This window comes from Atheta coriaria, unplaced genomic scaffold (assembly GCF_025399875.1).
Source record: "Atheta coriaria isolate IRGN ID8LTWV9N9 unplaced genomic scaffold, Caltech_Dcor_3.1 hic_scaffold_4_pilon, whole genome shotgun sequence".
NCBI lineage: Eukaryota > Metazoa > Arthropoda > Insecta > Coleoptera > Staphylinidae > Dalotia > Dalotia coriaria.
The window spans coordinates 9,198,591-9,213,683 of NW_027045446.1; the positions used below are offsets into that span (position 1 = coordinate 9,198,591).

At 32.7% G+C, this 15,093-nt stretch overlaps 1 long non-coding RNA gene across 2 annotated transcripts; it reads right to left on the reverse strand.

Moving 5' to 3' along the window:
• Positions 1–7,005: 7,005 nt before the first annotated feature.
• On the reverse strand, positions 7,006–8,904 carry LOC135791420 (uncharacterized). Of its 2 annotated transcripts, XR_010548041.1 has the most exons (4): positions 8,885–8,904; positions 8,351–8,825; positions 8,200–8,288; positions 7,006–8,063 (listed from the first exon to the last, which is right to left on the reverse strand). It is a non-coding gene; the product is annotated as an uncharacterized lncRNA (long non-coding RNA). The 2 variants fall into 2 exon arrangements; XR_010548040.1 differs by having other exon boundaries at positions 7,006–8,288.
• Positions 8,905–15,093: the final 6,189 nt, after the last annotated feature.

The following is a 15,093-nucleotide window of genomic DNA, read 5'->3' on the forward strand; positions in this document are numbered from 1 at the left end:
GTGTTTATGCTGGTTTAGTACATGAAGCGCCATCTACACACCAATCTCTGAACTAAACATATTTTAAGATTTCTGTACGTCCTTTACGCTTGATTTGAAAATGCTGCACACTCTGAACGTCGTTTGTTATTATGGATTAAATCCTTGCTCGTGGCACGAGCTTCACGATCGTGAATGTTTCATGACTGCCTAATAAAAGCGACGCTAAACTGCGAAGCAACTAGTTCGCAAATGACTTATTGCGCTGCGCGACGTTTTCACGTCCAAAGTTTTAAAGTTCACGTACGTTTTCCTTCAACATCGATGACGAACGATACAAAACCAGTCGCAGATATTGTCATGATTGTCATTTGTTGGTTCGTTATTTTTGTAGCAATGCACTTGAAACGTACGTAATTGACTCAACAATAATCGTGGCATTAATAAAACGCAGCAATTAGACGCGTAAATACGCGATGTTCCACTAGTTGAGCCTGAAACTAGTTTGAGACATTTGTCGCATGTTTAATTCATCGTTTATGTAATCAACGAAACAAAAACAAGTCGCAATTGCGAAAAAAACACACGAGAATTGAATATTATGCTTGTTTTTGAGTTGTGAGAGAATGACTCGATAGATTTTCATTAAATAAGTGTTAATTTGTTGTTTACATTGTGTGCTAATCGATATTCTAAGAAAAAATCATCCAAAACTCTTGCAAATAATTTTAAATTAATTTTAGAGATAAAATTTAATAAAAACTGCTATAAAATTGATTAAATTTTTATTTTTATTCAAATTAATACCGCATTGCTATTTTTATTGCAATGGAAATAAAATACTGGATTACTGTTTGGCTCAGAACTGAATTTTCAAATATGAAAATCTAAAATGTCTGCAAATATCAGATTGAAGTGATATATCAGAGCTGCGTGCCAGCATCACACCACATAGGCAAACACACATACACGCACACACAAGCTGCTTCCCTATATATCTGGCTATAGATAGAAATTCGAAAGTTAAAAATAGTTTTCGTGGAGGCTGTTTAGCGGTTTGAACATGCCGCCTTGCAAAGCACCTGTTGTCAACGATTTTATATAATAAAATCGCGCGCGTACGCCGCTAATAAAATAAACTCCAGTGGAAAATCAAATAAACCGAGCTTAAATTGTATCCGGATGAAGATGACGCTGTCAAGGATGTGGGAGACATAAAAATTGATTAGTTTTCATTGAAAATGACTTTAAAGTGATTTTGTGTCAATATTTAAACTCTAGGCAACCAAACAAGCATAAAATATTAATAAGCAAATGGTAAAAAGTCAAAAAGTCATAAAAATTTGTTTTAAAGTGAATTAAAACACTTTTTGACATTTTTGGTTTTAGTCAAACTATAGGCAACCAAACAAACATAAAATTTTAATAAGCAATTGGTAAAAAGTCAAAAAGTCATAATAATTTGTTTTAAAGTGAATTAAAACACTTTTTGACATTTCTGGACTTTAGGCATACTGTAGGCAACCAAACAAGCAGAAAATATTAATAAACACAAGGCAAATCGTTCAGGAAATTCAAAAAAGTCTTAAATATTCGTAATAATTTGATACAAAATGATTTAAAACACTTTTTGACATTTCTTGACTTTATCCATACTATAGGCAACCAAATACACACAAATTCTATAAAAGCAAATGACCAACTTGTGCTTTGAAGTTAATTTACTGCCATTAAACGCTTGAAATAAAAAGAAATCAAAAATGATTACAATAATTTCGAATTTGTCCAGGTGATGAGAGATAAGACACACACAGTGGTGCGCGTTACGCCTACGCGCTATGATTGTTTGCTTAATTCGTTTGTAAATCAAACATTTGCTCACAGCTTACACACGCACGCACACATACACCACGTAAATTTAATATATATTATCGCGACGTAGATAAACGCGGCCGATTTTTGGCGGCTTTATCGTGCGTCGCCCGAGTATTTTAAACCACGCGCCTTCGACTGTTATTCATTTCTAGCCGTACAGTCGTAACCTACATTATAAATAACGTTTTATACCTATAAGCCAACGACAACATAATATAACCACACAGCGCTATTTTAGCTCCTGGATGCATTCGAAACACTTTGCACGGCTTTTTGCGCGGAAAAATCAAGAAATTGATCGCTCAATTTAAATTTAATCTTGCGGCCGTTTTTTTTTCCAGTAAACTTTTTTAATTATCTCGATAAAATCGCACCGCTGCGAGATGTTGAAGGGGGAAATGTTTGACCTTTGTCATAACTCATCAGTAGCTTTTTTCTGGAGGCTAAAAGAGTAAAATTTGTTAAAATCAGCGCTGAAAATTAATAAATACTTGTTGAATTGACCTTTGACTTATTATCAACGCAAACGCAAGCTATGATCTTAGTTACATCACTTCCTTCCGTCTGGTTAATGGTACTCACATTATAAAACACAATTATTATTTCCTTGAAGCTGAAACTGATTCTTTTATGTTTCGATTTCATCGTGTAATAATTTAGTTATGTAACTGTATACTATAGTTGTGTATATTTGGTTGCCTATGTTACGTGTATTACTACGTATGCATAACCGCTGCATGAAGTTTAACCTGAAATATTATGTAAAGTTGTTTTACGACGTTGGCAGTGATTGAAAGTTGATTTGTGCCCTGAGGCCGACCCGCGATATCCTATCACACAGCATCACATACCCAATTTGCGCCGAGATGTCGACTTTGGCGTTTGGCTGTGTGTATGCGTGTGTAAATAGTTTGGAAAGGCGTCGCTGGCGTCGCCGTGTGTCTAATTAGGTATGGATTTGGGTCGGCGCACAAATCGGCATCGGCATCGGCATATCTTGTTTTGGAAAACATTCCATTCCGAAATTAATTTGGTTCGTCGAGAGGAACACCGCATACATTTATATGCAGAACAGGTGAGTACATATGGTTGATTATGCAGTAAATTATTACCAATGACGCAATCGTACACGTTTTGATCGGGTGCGAATGTGTGCGACCAGTTTTTTACGTTTTAATATTTCAATTGGTTTCCTCGGAGGCGTTTCCATTTCGATTTCGATTTCGATTTCAATTTCAAGTTGATTTGCGTGCTCGACACCTTCATTGGGTACCTGTTTTAGAATATACCGAGTGTACAATATTTTTAACAATCAAAAAAGTTTCTTTAGTTTTCCATAGTTATATAGGCAACCAATATTACACATTTTCATTACATTTACTTATACGTTAATTAAGTTGCCTATATTCCGGCGTAAATTAATAGAAATACACTGTATATTAATTTATTGTCATTTTTAATCATTAAAATAATCATAATATTAAATTGATTGTTTTTGTTTTATTAAATGATTAAAATAAAAAAAATTAAAGCAGCGTGGGTTAAAAATATATAACGCGCGTTATTAAAGCACACATTGAGCGTTGAAAAAATGAAAAGAAAACTAAAAAGTGCAAACGGTGATTACGAGTGTCTATTTGTGGCGCAGACAGTCTCTGCCGTCATTAATTTCATTTCGCCGAGAGTTCACATTTGCACATGTTAGCGACACAAGCAATTTTCACAGAAATTATATAATTTCGCCGATAAAGTTTTTCCACTAACTGAAATTATTGACGTTGAAACAGAAAATAGATATTTTAAATAAATAAATATATACTTTTTATTTGATTTCAATTTACCGTACACTAATTTGATTAAAGCTTTAAAAATATATCTAAAAATAAATACCGTTTATAAATAGAAAATAAAAATTCAAATCGTTATAACTTTATAACTAACATTAATATTTGATTTTTCTTTTTGATGTTGATGCAGATTTTTATTGGTGATATAATAATTAACTTTGATGCAGTGGCGGATTACGGCCTAGGCGCACTAGGCGCGCGCCTAGGGCCCCGGCTGCCTGGGGGGCCCCGGCTGCCTGAGGGGCCCCTGGCACTTATATGTCCCATATAGACATAGTAATTCCACAAATACTTCATCAGTTGGTTTTGACCTCAGCCTTTATGAATAGCGTATTGGTTTTCACTTGGCGCCCAAAACGGCATTTCACACGTGTTCGCAAAGCAACCGTCACGGATATATAGCTGACTTAAAACTTTTTATCTCCGATTTTATTTCTTTATGACAAACTGTTTAAAATAAAATTTGGATGTTTTCTGCCACGTATTTTTGTGACCTTTTCTTGAATATTGCATTAGAAAGTTGTAGCTATAATGCGAGTAGTATATTGCCAATTTTTTTTTAAATTTCGAACATCTGTGGAGTTGAGGAATATTCCATTAAGGTTGTAAAATAGCGGGTAACTCTCTTTTTTGGAATATTAATTATTTCGTCTTTCTATCATTTTTTCACATCTGCGGAACACGTTGTACCAACGTTTATCCTCCTACAATTTTTATCTAGATTTTTGGGGTGGTAGTTGGATTAAAAAAAAAACAGAGTTCAAAAGAGTTCGATCAATTTGAGACGGCACTGTTAACAATTTTCTGGAACAAACTCCTACAGAGAATCGAAATTACCAGCAAATACTTGCAGGAACCAAAGACAAATACATATTCTTAATAGTGTTAGTTTATTAAAATCATTAAACGAATTTATAACAGTGGTCAGAAATAATTTCGAAACTGTTGAAGAGGAGGCTAAATCCCTAACAGCTCATCATTCTTATAAAGAGATGAGACAAAGAAAACGCAAATATCCATATGATAAAACGAACAAAAATGATACAGCATTTTCGTCAAGAAATTTTTTTATTGTCAACATTTTTTATATTGTATTAAAATTTTCTTTGATTTAAAATTAAGCCGTGTTGAGACTAATAATTGTGTAGAGCGATTATTGTCTAAGTATGAAAAAGATATTGAGCCAGAATATTTCACTGATGAGTTAACTCATTTTCTAAAATACGTACAAGAAGAAAATATTAGAGATCCACATGAAATGTATGCAACATTAAGTAATGGTCTAAAATCAACTTTTCCAAATATACACACAATACTGCAAATTTTTTTGACCTTGCCCGTTTCTAATGCAAGTGGAGAAAGGACATTTTCAGTTTTAAAACGAGTCAAAAACTATCTGCGCAATAGTCTTTCACAAGAGCACTTAAATGACTTCGCATTAATGTCTATAGAAAATGATATTTTTAAAAAACTAGAGTACGACAAAATTATTGAAATCTTTGCCCAAGAGAAGGCAAGAAAAGTAAATTAGTAATTTGTATTTAAATACGATTACCGTTTTTGAGCACACGTACGATGAACTCGAGAACCAAGATAGCATTGAAAACGATAATCCCATCGATCGGTTCTGAAATCAATTAACGCACAACACCTGGTCCACCGCGAAGAGCGAATCGGAAGATAATCCATTAAATTTTGGAATAGTGCATGTGGATTAGGCCTGCTGGGGATACCACGATAAAAAAAAAACGCGCCACGTACTCTACCTCATGGTGGTGTGGAAATGAGTTTTTGGCACAAACGAATGTTGAAGTAGACTTTGCGGCGCCCGTACGTTAAAACTATTAATTTTACTGGGCTAATAACCGTTTTTGAAAATTTTCGGATTTAGGGGCCCCAAACTTGATTTGCGCCTAGGGCCCCACTGAAGTATAATCCGCCACTGCTTTGATGTTGTTTTTATATAGTAGATATAAAAATTATAAGCAAAAAACGATATAATTTAGTGAGATCGTAACGTTTGATAAAAAAAGTTGTATAACTCAAGTAGGAATGCAGATAATTACATTTTTCTTTTTGTTAATGAATTAAACAACTCTTTGAGAGTATTATTAGTAAATATTATAAAATATATTTATTAATACGAGCAGAATAAGTAAAAATTTTCATTTTTACTAAAGAAAACGATTAAGTTTAAATGTGAAAATAAAAATTGATTTTGCTCCTTTATAACTTTAAAACTAATATAGATAAATGAAATTTTCTTGTGTAAAATAATAAAACAACTACTTGGGAATATTATTACAAAATTTTATGAAATTCTACAAATTATTACAAAAATTATTAGGAAAATACTATTTATTTTCATTTAAAAAAAAGTTATGTTGAATAGCAAGATTAAAGTCAACTTGGCGCCGTTATATCTCAAAAACTAATAGAGATAAATTAAATTTTCTTTTTTAAAATAATAAAACAACTAATTGGAAATATTGTGAGCAAATTTTATGAAATTTTGTTGATTAGTTCAAAAATTATTAGAGAAAAACTACATATTTTCATTTTAAAAAAGTTAGGTATATACGTTAAGATAAACATCAATTTTCCGCTTAGATATCTCAAAAACTTATAAAGATAAATTAAATTTTCTTTTTCCAAATGATAAAACAACTAATTGGGAACATTATTAGGAGATTTTATGAAATTCTGCTAATTATTACAAAAATTATCAAAGAAAAACTATTTATATTCATTTTTAAAAACGTTATGTTGATTAGTAAGATTAAAGTCAACTTTGTGCCTTTATATCTCTAAAACTAATAAAAATAAATTAAATTTTCTTTTTTTAAATAATAAAACAACTAATTGGGAACATTATTAGGAGATTTTATGAAATTCTGCTAATTATTACAAAAATTATCAAAGAAAAACTATTTATATTCATTTTTAAAAACGTTATGTTGATTAGTAAGATTAAAGTCAACTTTGTGCCTTTATATCTCAAAAACTAATAAAGATAAATTAAATTTTCTTTTTTTAAATCATAAAACAACTCCTTCAGAACATAATTGAGCAATTTAACTTGATTCAGTTCAGTAGTACTAATATTATAATTCAAAAACTCGCAATTTTCATTATAAAATAATTATTTTTCTAAATAATCATTTCTCACTTTTATAACACAAAAACTATTAAACTTAAACCAAATTTTCGTTTTTTAATGATTCCGCAATTAATGTTTATTAATAAAATTGCATTTTATAGATTTCAACAAAATTACAGTGAAATAATACCGAGGAAACCGATATACTATATATTTTTAATGAAAAGGCGGTGATTACTATAATTAAAATCGAAACAAACACAAAATGAACAATGGTAAATTAACCACTTCATTGTTCTCATTAAACTTGATACAAATATGAGGGTTGAACGCAATTTGTACCAATAACTGCCATCCCGTAATTCATTATTTTCCACGCTGTAATTTTTCTGAGCTTATGCAAATACCGCTGTCATTCCGCTCGGTTTTTTTCCCTGCGCGCGCGCCCATCCCAAAATCCCATCATTCCCATCGCCGGATTAATACATTAATACAAGCGGGCGTACACTTTTACGTCGCGCACGGGAATTACGTCGATGTTTGCAAACACGCCGCGCCGCGACTATAAATAGCGACGCGCCCGGCCGACCAAAATGAACCCGACCGGCAAGAGCGATGCGAAAATAATGTCGATACATGTGTGTGCACCGCCCCGGCTCGCATTCGATTAGATTCCAAGCGCTAACCCATAACCCAAACTTCCAACTCAAACTGAAAACTCAAATATGCCGAAACAGGCGCAAGAGCCGTTTCCTGCCGGCGCGCATGTAGGCAACCCAATGTACATCCAACTGCCAGCTACCATAAAACGCAGCGTCACGCTGTCTCCGGACACAACTAAATACACGCGCACACTCGTACGTAAGCAAAACCTATTAGCACATCCATACACAATCACTAATAGAATTAGAATCGAACATAACGTGTGCGAATATTGAACGCCCGTGAACGCGCGTTTGCATAAAGCTCGTCGGCTCGTCACTGTGTCCAAATACGTGCACGAAACAAAAGATTTCGATGTGGTTTATATGTTAATATGGTTGCATATTCATGCAATTTCTAACATGCGTACGTACGCGTGATTATGCATGATTTAGGCGATGTTTCAAGTGTAAAGTGTAATTTTAGTCCGAAGTACAACTTGCAGCCGAGTGCCGAGCAAGTGTGTAGGCAGAGCAACAGCGTTTATGAACGCAAACTGACAGAAAATGTAACGCGGCGATAATAAATAATGAAGTCATGCCACCAGCTGGAAAAACGAGCTGTAATCAACGAAAATATGCTTAGAAATAGAACTCTACTCACTCGAAGATAATAGAAAGTGTGGCAGTGTATTGATTACACTGGTTTTTCAGTTGAAAAATGAAAATAACTGAAAGTTTCATAATATTTACATACATTTCAATATTATGGCGCATTCTGGGAGGCTGGCGTAAACAAATTTTGATTTAAATAATGTTATACAGCCATATTTTGCCAACTTGCACCTAAAAATACAAAATTTAATAAAACTATGTAAGAATCTCAATTTTTAACCTCAAAATTTTACCGTCTGACGTAACATTCTTCTATTTTCATTCATATTTGTGGCTGACATCGATACGTGGTGTAATTCAGTAATTTTATTGATCAATTAAAAGGCGTTTGCTCGGAATCGCCAGCGGTCAGAGGTGAATCGAAACGTGTGCGCAAACCACACAAAGCGTTAATTGAAGCAAACGCACTCGGTTTGTTTTTTCGTTTGTCGTTTGTTTGATCCGGGCGTGAGTGAGTTGGTTGTATATTCAGCATTGTGTATTGTACATTGTGACATTCCATGTTACAGTCTCTTACTCATCGTCATCTTGTATTCTGTATTCACTTGGTTAATCATTCCGTCGGGCAACTAATAACGACCACGCGCTCGACGACCACAAGCGACTGAAAGTGAATCGGGCAAATAAAGGCTTGTTCTGCGTGCGATTATTCAATTAGTCCGCGGCGAATTTAGCGCAATGCGGAGTCAAGTTCAAGTCTGGATGTTTCTAGAAAATATAAATGTATGAGAAAAAACTGTAAGGAGAATGTTTGAACATGTGCTCACCTGTTTGTAGTACATTCACTTTTTGAGGTTAAATGGTAGTTGGGTTGCCTACATTTAGGATGAGTTTATAAAAACTTACAATAATCATGAAAATTCATGAAAAATTCATAAAATTATAATTTTAAAGACTGGTAATTATAAATTAAGACTTTTTAGTATTTTCTACACTTGATAAACATATTTTTCATTGTTTTTGTACAAAATTAAAGCAAAAGATCAAATTTTTAACGTAAAATTGACTAAAAATAAAATAAAATCAAATTTTTAGGTTATTTTTATGTTTTAACACATTTACAACATAAAAGTTGATCGTGCAGCCACAAAACTCGAAAACACAGCTCCGAAATTACCGGCCAGTGTAAAATATCACCGCAAATTGTTCGCGGTAATTAGTTGATGGAAGCAATTTAGCGTGCTGCGCCCGCTGCATTATCGAAGCGTCCTGCATTCGGTGCGTCCTGCGGAATTAAATATAGCCCAGCGTTGTCGTCGTCCTGCGAATGTGCGAGCGTGCAGCGAATCCTGCAACGATGTCAGGCCGGTGACGCCGGTGCATAAAAGCGATAGCGGTGCATCGCGTTATTAAATTAGTTACGGCCTCGGCGAGGATGCGGCCTCTCCGGACAATGATATATCACATGGACTGAAAATGAACAGGATTTCTGTGTGTGCATGCATTAAACACGCGTATAAACATAAATTTGTTTCCGGTAGGCTTCTAGATATTAATTATTAGACACAAATACCACCATTATTTCTGCGCTATCAAACAATGCGACATTTTGAGGTTATATGATGGAACATAACCTGATTTAGTAAAATATTGGACGTGATTTTTATCTTGATTACTTTATGCTGTGGAAATGTTGAGTGTTTTGTTTTAATTATGTTAACTCGTTGTTAATTGCGGTAATTCGTGGCACGCGTTTATTTTTATGACTTGAACTGCGGTAGCAAGCGGAAGGTATAATTAGATTAGGATAAAGTTCATTTTGGGTAAATCACAGATCACAAAAAAATTACATTTTTTAACGTCGGATATCTCAGGAACTAATTATTATATTGACTTAAAATTAGTGGCAAATTAAAGATAATTTAAGTGGGTATAACTGTTAATAATTTGGTTTGTTTAGTATTAAAATAAATTTGATATTTTTTATTTTTTCAAAATTTTCATAATTTATGAACAGAAATTATAACGACTTGTTTGAAAACTTAATTAATGACTAACAGTTCAAACAAAATATAAAATTACTAATTGCGTGTGGTGTAAAATTTAATTAGTTCGCGAGTTATGATGCAAAAATGAAAACATTACGCAACAAACTAAAAAATTACTTTTTCGAACTTCAGACTTAAATTAAGTAATAATTATCATTTGTAAAACAATAATTTTTTATATTGTTATATGCAGAATTTAATTATCTATAATTTGATGCGAAATTTATTCTTTTATCACTTTTTATAATCAAATTATCATCAAAAATATAAAAAATGCAAAAAATTCAAAACATAAATATAAAAATTGCTTTGTTATGCAATTTGCAAATGAATTTCGATTAGTTTTCCCACTTTGAAGGTATAAAGGGCTTCCGAAGAGTCCAAAGGTAATGTACGAGCGTGTGAGCGCAGATAATCGCGTCCTTATCCTTGAATTAATGTTTATTTCAGTAATGCGCGATAATCTGCCCGCGTGGCACGAGCGCAATAAATATCTATGCATGCCGCCGCCGTTGCCGCCGCCGCCGCCATCGTGTGTTTCCACCATGCGCATTTATTCATTTTCTTTTCTATTATTATCCGCGTATATCCATGGGATGCGGATGGACACATTCACACATCGCGCTCGATACGTTCTCGAATGCGCACTAATAAAATTCTATTTCAGTGTAAACAAAACAAAGGTGTGCGCGAATGGAATTCAAAGCGCTAAACAAGAATTGTGCACAATGTGCAAGATAGTCCAACTATAGGGTAGTATTTTATATTTATGATTTACAGGGTGTTATTTTTAAAATTTTGTATGAAAATAGAGAAAAATCAAATATTTGCGAACATTTGAGGGCTTTTTGGGTCTAAAACTTTTAATTTTGGTTTTATGAACAAAAGTTGCTAAAATAATTTGTTTACAATGAAATTATCTATAGGAAGTCATTTAAAATATTTCTCCATTTATTTAATTAATAAAGATATTTGAATTCAAACTTTAAGTTTTCAAGGTTACTTGGAAATAACAAAACTTGCAATATTTTAGTATAACTTGCTAAATTTTTACTTTAATAACAAAAGTTACTAAAATAATTTGTTTACAATGAAATTATCTATAATGAATCACTTAAAACATTATTTTATTTATTCAATTAACAAAGATATTTGAATTCAAACTTTAAATATTCATGGTTACTCGGAAAATGTTCAAAACTTTCAATATTTTAGAATAACTTGCGTAATTTTTATTTTATTGACAAAAGTTACTAAAATAATTTGTTTATAATTAGATTATTTATAAATTATCGTTTGAATTATTTTTCTATCTACAAAATTACCGAAGATATTTGATGAAAAAGTTGATTGTTTCTAGTCTCAGAACTCATTACAATCATAAATTTCAATATTTTTTAAATTGTTTATAATTCGTGCAATTTTAGCGCTAGAAAATAATTTTACTAAAATAATTTGTTTATCATTAAATAATTTATCAAATGATTCATTAAATACGTTTGCAGCTATTAAATTAACAGAGTAATTAGACTGCAAACTTTGAAAACAAAATAATTTTGAAGAAAAAATAAATTCTTAAATATTTAAACATATTTTAACGGTAATTTAACCTTTTCAAAACATTTTAAGTAAAATTAAACGCTTCCCCTTAAAATTATCTACAAATCAACCCTTAAATCACACTCCTCAGATAATAAACACCACAGTTATTCACAACTAAAACAAAATATTCATATTTTTACACTTTTGAAGCTCTCAATCAACTTTTCCAACTTACTGCGGATTACCTTGTATGCAAAAATACTAATACATCCTCATTTGCATGCCCAAAGTGATTCGCCATTGATGTGTGTCCACAGCGGGCGCTGAACAATTAGTGTAATCGAGTGTGACGCGCGCCGTTGCGTCCATCCGACTGTGAGAGCCAACCTTTGATCATCGTCGACGTCTCTGCACGACGCGGCCGAAGATATGAATACATTTCATACGACCGCACCAATACACTAATACACACACGCCGGTATCGTGCATTGGTGTAGTGTGTGGATTTGCATGCGGCGTGGCGCTTATGTGCCTCATGTGGGTTTAATGTCTAAGCATGCATAACCGAAACTTTGCCCTCGAATTGAACTCGAGCAGCGCGCTGCGCACCGGGATGACAACAGAGTGGGGGTGTAATGCCCTAGCGAACAAATCTATAACCAGCTATATATCAGTATATCTCTTAAAATCAATAATTTTAATGCGCGATGAATGAAGATATAGGTTAATCAAATCAGTTAACCTCAAATTTTAGCAGATTTAGGAAAAAAATAAAATTTGTTGTTGTTTTCGTGTTTTTTCTTCAAATTTGATAAAATTATCAAGTAAAATATGCAGTGTGACGTCACATACACAAGATGGAGCAATGATTTTGTCTTAAAAACATTTTTTCTTAAATTTATGAAGATAAAACAAAGTTGTGTTAGTTAAAACACTTATAACTCAAGAACGACTCGACAGATTTTGATGATCAATGATTTATTGGATTCATCTCCGTCCAAAATAGCAGAATAACTATTAAGATATAAAAAATTGTGATATACAGGGTGTTTAAAATAGGATGAAAGTTAATATACAGATTTTATGATGTTTATAGTTAAAGAATTGAATTCCAGATGGCGCTAATGTGCAATATCACCATTTCTCGTTACTTTAAAATTAAATTAAAGTTTTTTCTCCAAAAATTCAAAGAAAAAATAATAAAATCTAAAAATACCGTGCAAATACCAAATTCTATATATTTATGTATTATTTATATTTGCCTGGAATCAACAATTATTACAATTAACTGATAGAGATAAGTTATCAATGCGTCAACTGTTGATTCAGATCAAGCCGACGCGAATTTCGGCTGTGTTGGTGCACAATGTGTAACCTGCACGTATCTACGAGTACTTTACACGTACTGATGAGTGTTGTATTTATTTACACGACTCTCTGCGCGTGTGTGCGTTTGAGGTGTACAAATATTTATCGACCGATCGACCGACCGGTCAATGTCAATCGAGCGATAGACTCGCGCGGAGGCGATAGAAAATCAATAAAAAAAACCTATTTAACAATTTGTGCAGTGTGCGTAGTGTTTATCTGTAATTATCTGCAATTCTGCATGTTGTACTCGACGTCTAATTGAGTAAATGGTTTCGCGTGACTTTTAAGGAGGGAATTTAATCATGTTGTGAAGAATTTTAGGAAATTTGAGTTTGGGGAGTTAATTTTGGTTTTGAGAAAAAAGTTATTAAAATAATTTGTTGTAAATTTAATTATTTATATAATAACATTGGGAATGTTTTGATTTTTGGTGAATTACAAAAGTTATTTGTAATAATGTAAAATTTTCTTTAAATTTTAATTTTTTTTAAGTTTTATTGATTTTTTTGTGCCTGGAACAAACAATTTTGATTTTATAAACAAAAGTTGCTAAAATAATTTATTTATAATGAAATTATCTATAAAGAATCATTTAAAATATTTTTCTATTTATTCAATTAACAGAGATATTTGAATTCAAACTTTAAGTCTTCATGGTTACTCGGAAAATGTACAAAACTTTCAATATTTTAGTATAACTTGCGCAATTTTTATTTTATTGACAAAAGTTACTAAAATAATTTGTTTATAATTATATTATCTATAAATTATCGTTTAAAATATCTTTCTATCTATAAAATTACCGAAGATATTTGAGGTAAAAGTCAATTGCCTTTAGTCACAGAACTCATAACTATCATAAATATCAATATTTTTTAAATTGTTTATAATATGTGCAATTTTAGCGCTAGAAAATAAATTTACTAAAATAATTTATTGATCATTAAATAATCTTTAAAATTATACATTAAATACTTTTACAGCTATCAAATTAACAGAGTAATTAAACTGCAAAAATTAAAAAACAAAATAATTTTGAAGAAAAAAAATTTCTCAAATATAAACTTAATTAAACGGTTTATTAAATCAATAATTTTGTTGTTATTTTATAAATTATAAGATTTTAAACATAAGCATACTCACTGTATGTAATAAACATCCCCTACGTCAATTTATCACATTCAAAATTTGTTAATTTGATTGTCTGATCCTTTGATCCATCAAGAATTGCAGCAAAAAAAACTGAAATAAAACGGATTCGTGAAATAAAGCTGCGGATGATACCCTCGTTCGGACAGGTTTATCCTATCCTGCAAGCGCGCCCACACGCACATATTTACCCAAGCAGGACTGCTCGCTTCGCGTCGTCCATCCGCCTGATGAGTTTAAAAGCGCTGGAATGCGTAAAACGCAGCAGCCGAACCTAGCAACAGTCCTGCGCGCAGCAAGTCCGAAAGGATAAGAAATAAGGAGTGTAAGAATATTACCTCTATGCATGCATGTGTGTGGATTCAGGAGTGGAATGAAGTGGAGCCTGTCGAGAATACAATAACCTTGCGGGGCGCACGAGCGCGTGTCATACAAGGTAGTAAAAAGTTCGTCTTGCGCACGGACTAATTGATTCGTGTCCGAGGGCGATTTCGTGATGAGGCGACACATGTGAACCAGGATGAGGACGCAAACATAAAACAGGGCTAAAGTTTATTTTTACGTCGTCATAAAAAACACAGGAAAAAACATCGAAAAGTTTTCCACAACAATTAATTTTTTATTTTTATTTTTTTTATTAAAATAGAAATAAAAGTTTAATGTAACATCCTGTATGAATATATCTACGGGTATCTACGTAATGTATTCTTCTTGTATGTACGTTGTACGTATACTTCGTTTTGTCGCCATTGCCACGACGAAGAAATAAAACATAGAGATAAGAATGCGTCCGCGCTGGAAATAAAAATTTGATTCATGTCAACGACCATGATGAAGACATCGGCGTGTACGAGAGGCGACACTGGAGGCGACGCAGAAGCTGCTTTGCCAATAAAACATTTCCACTCGTTTTTCTTTGCGCCGCT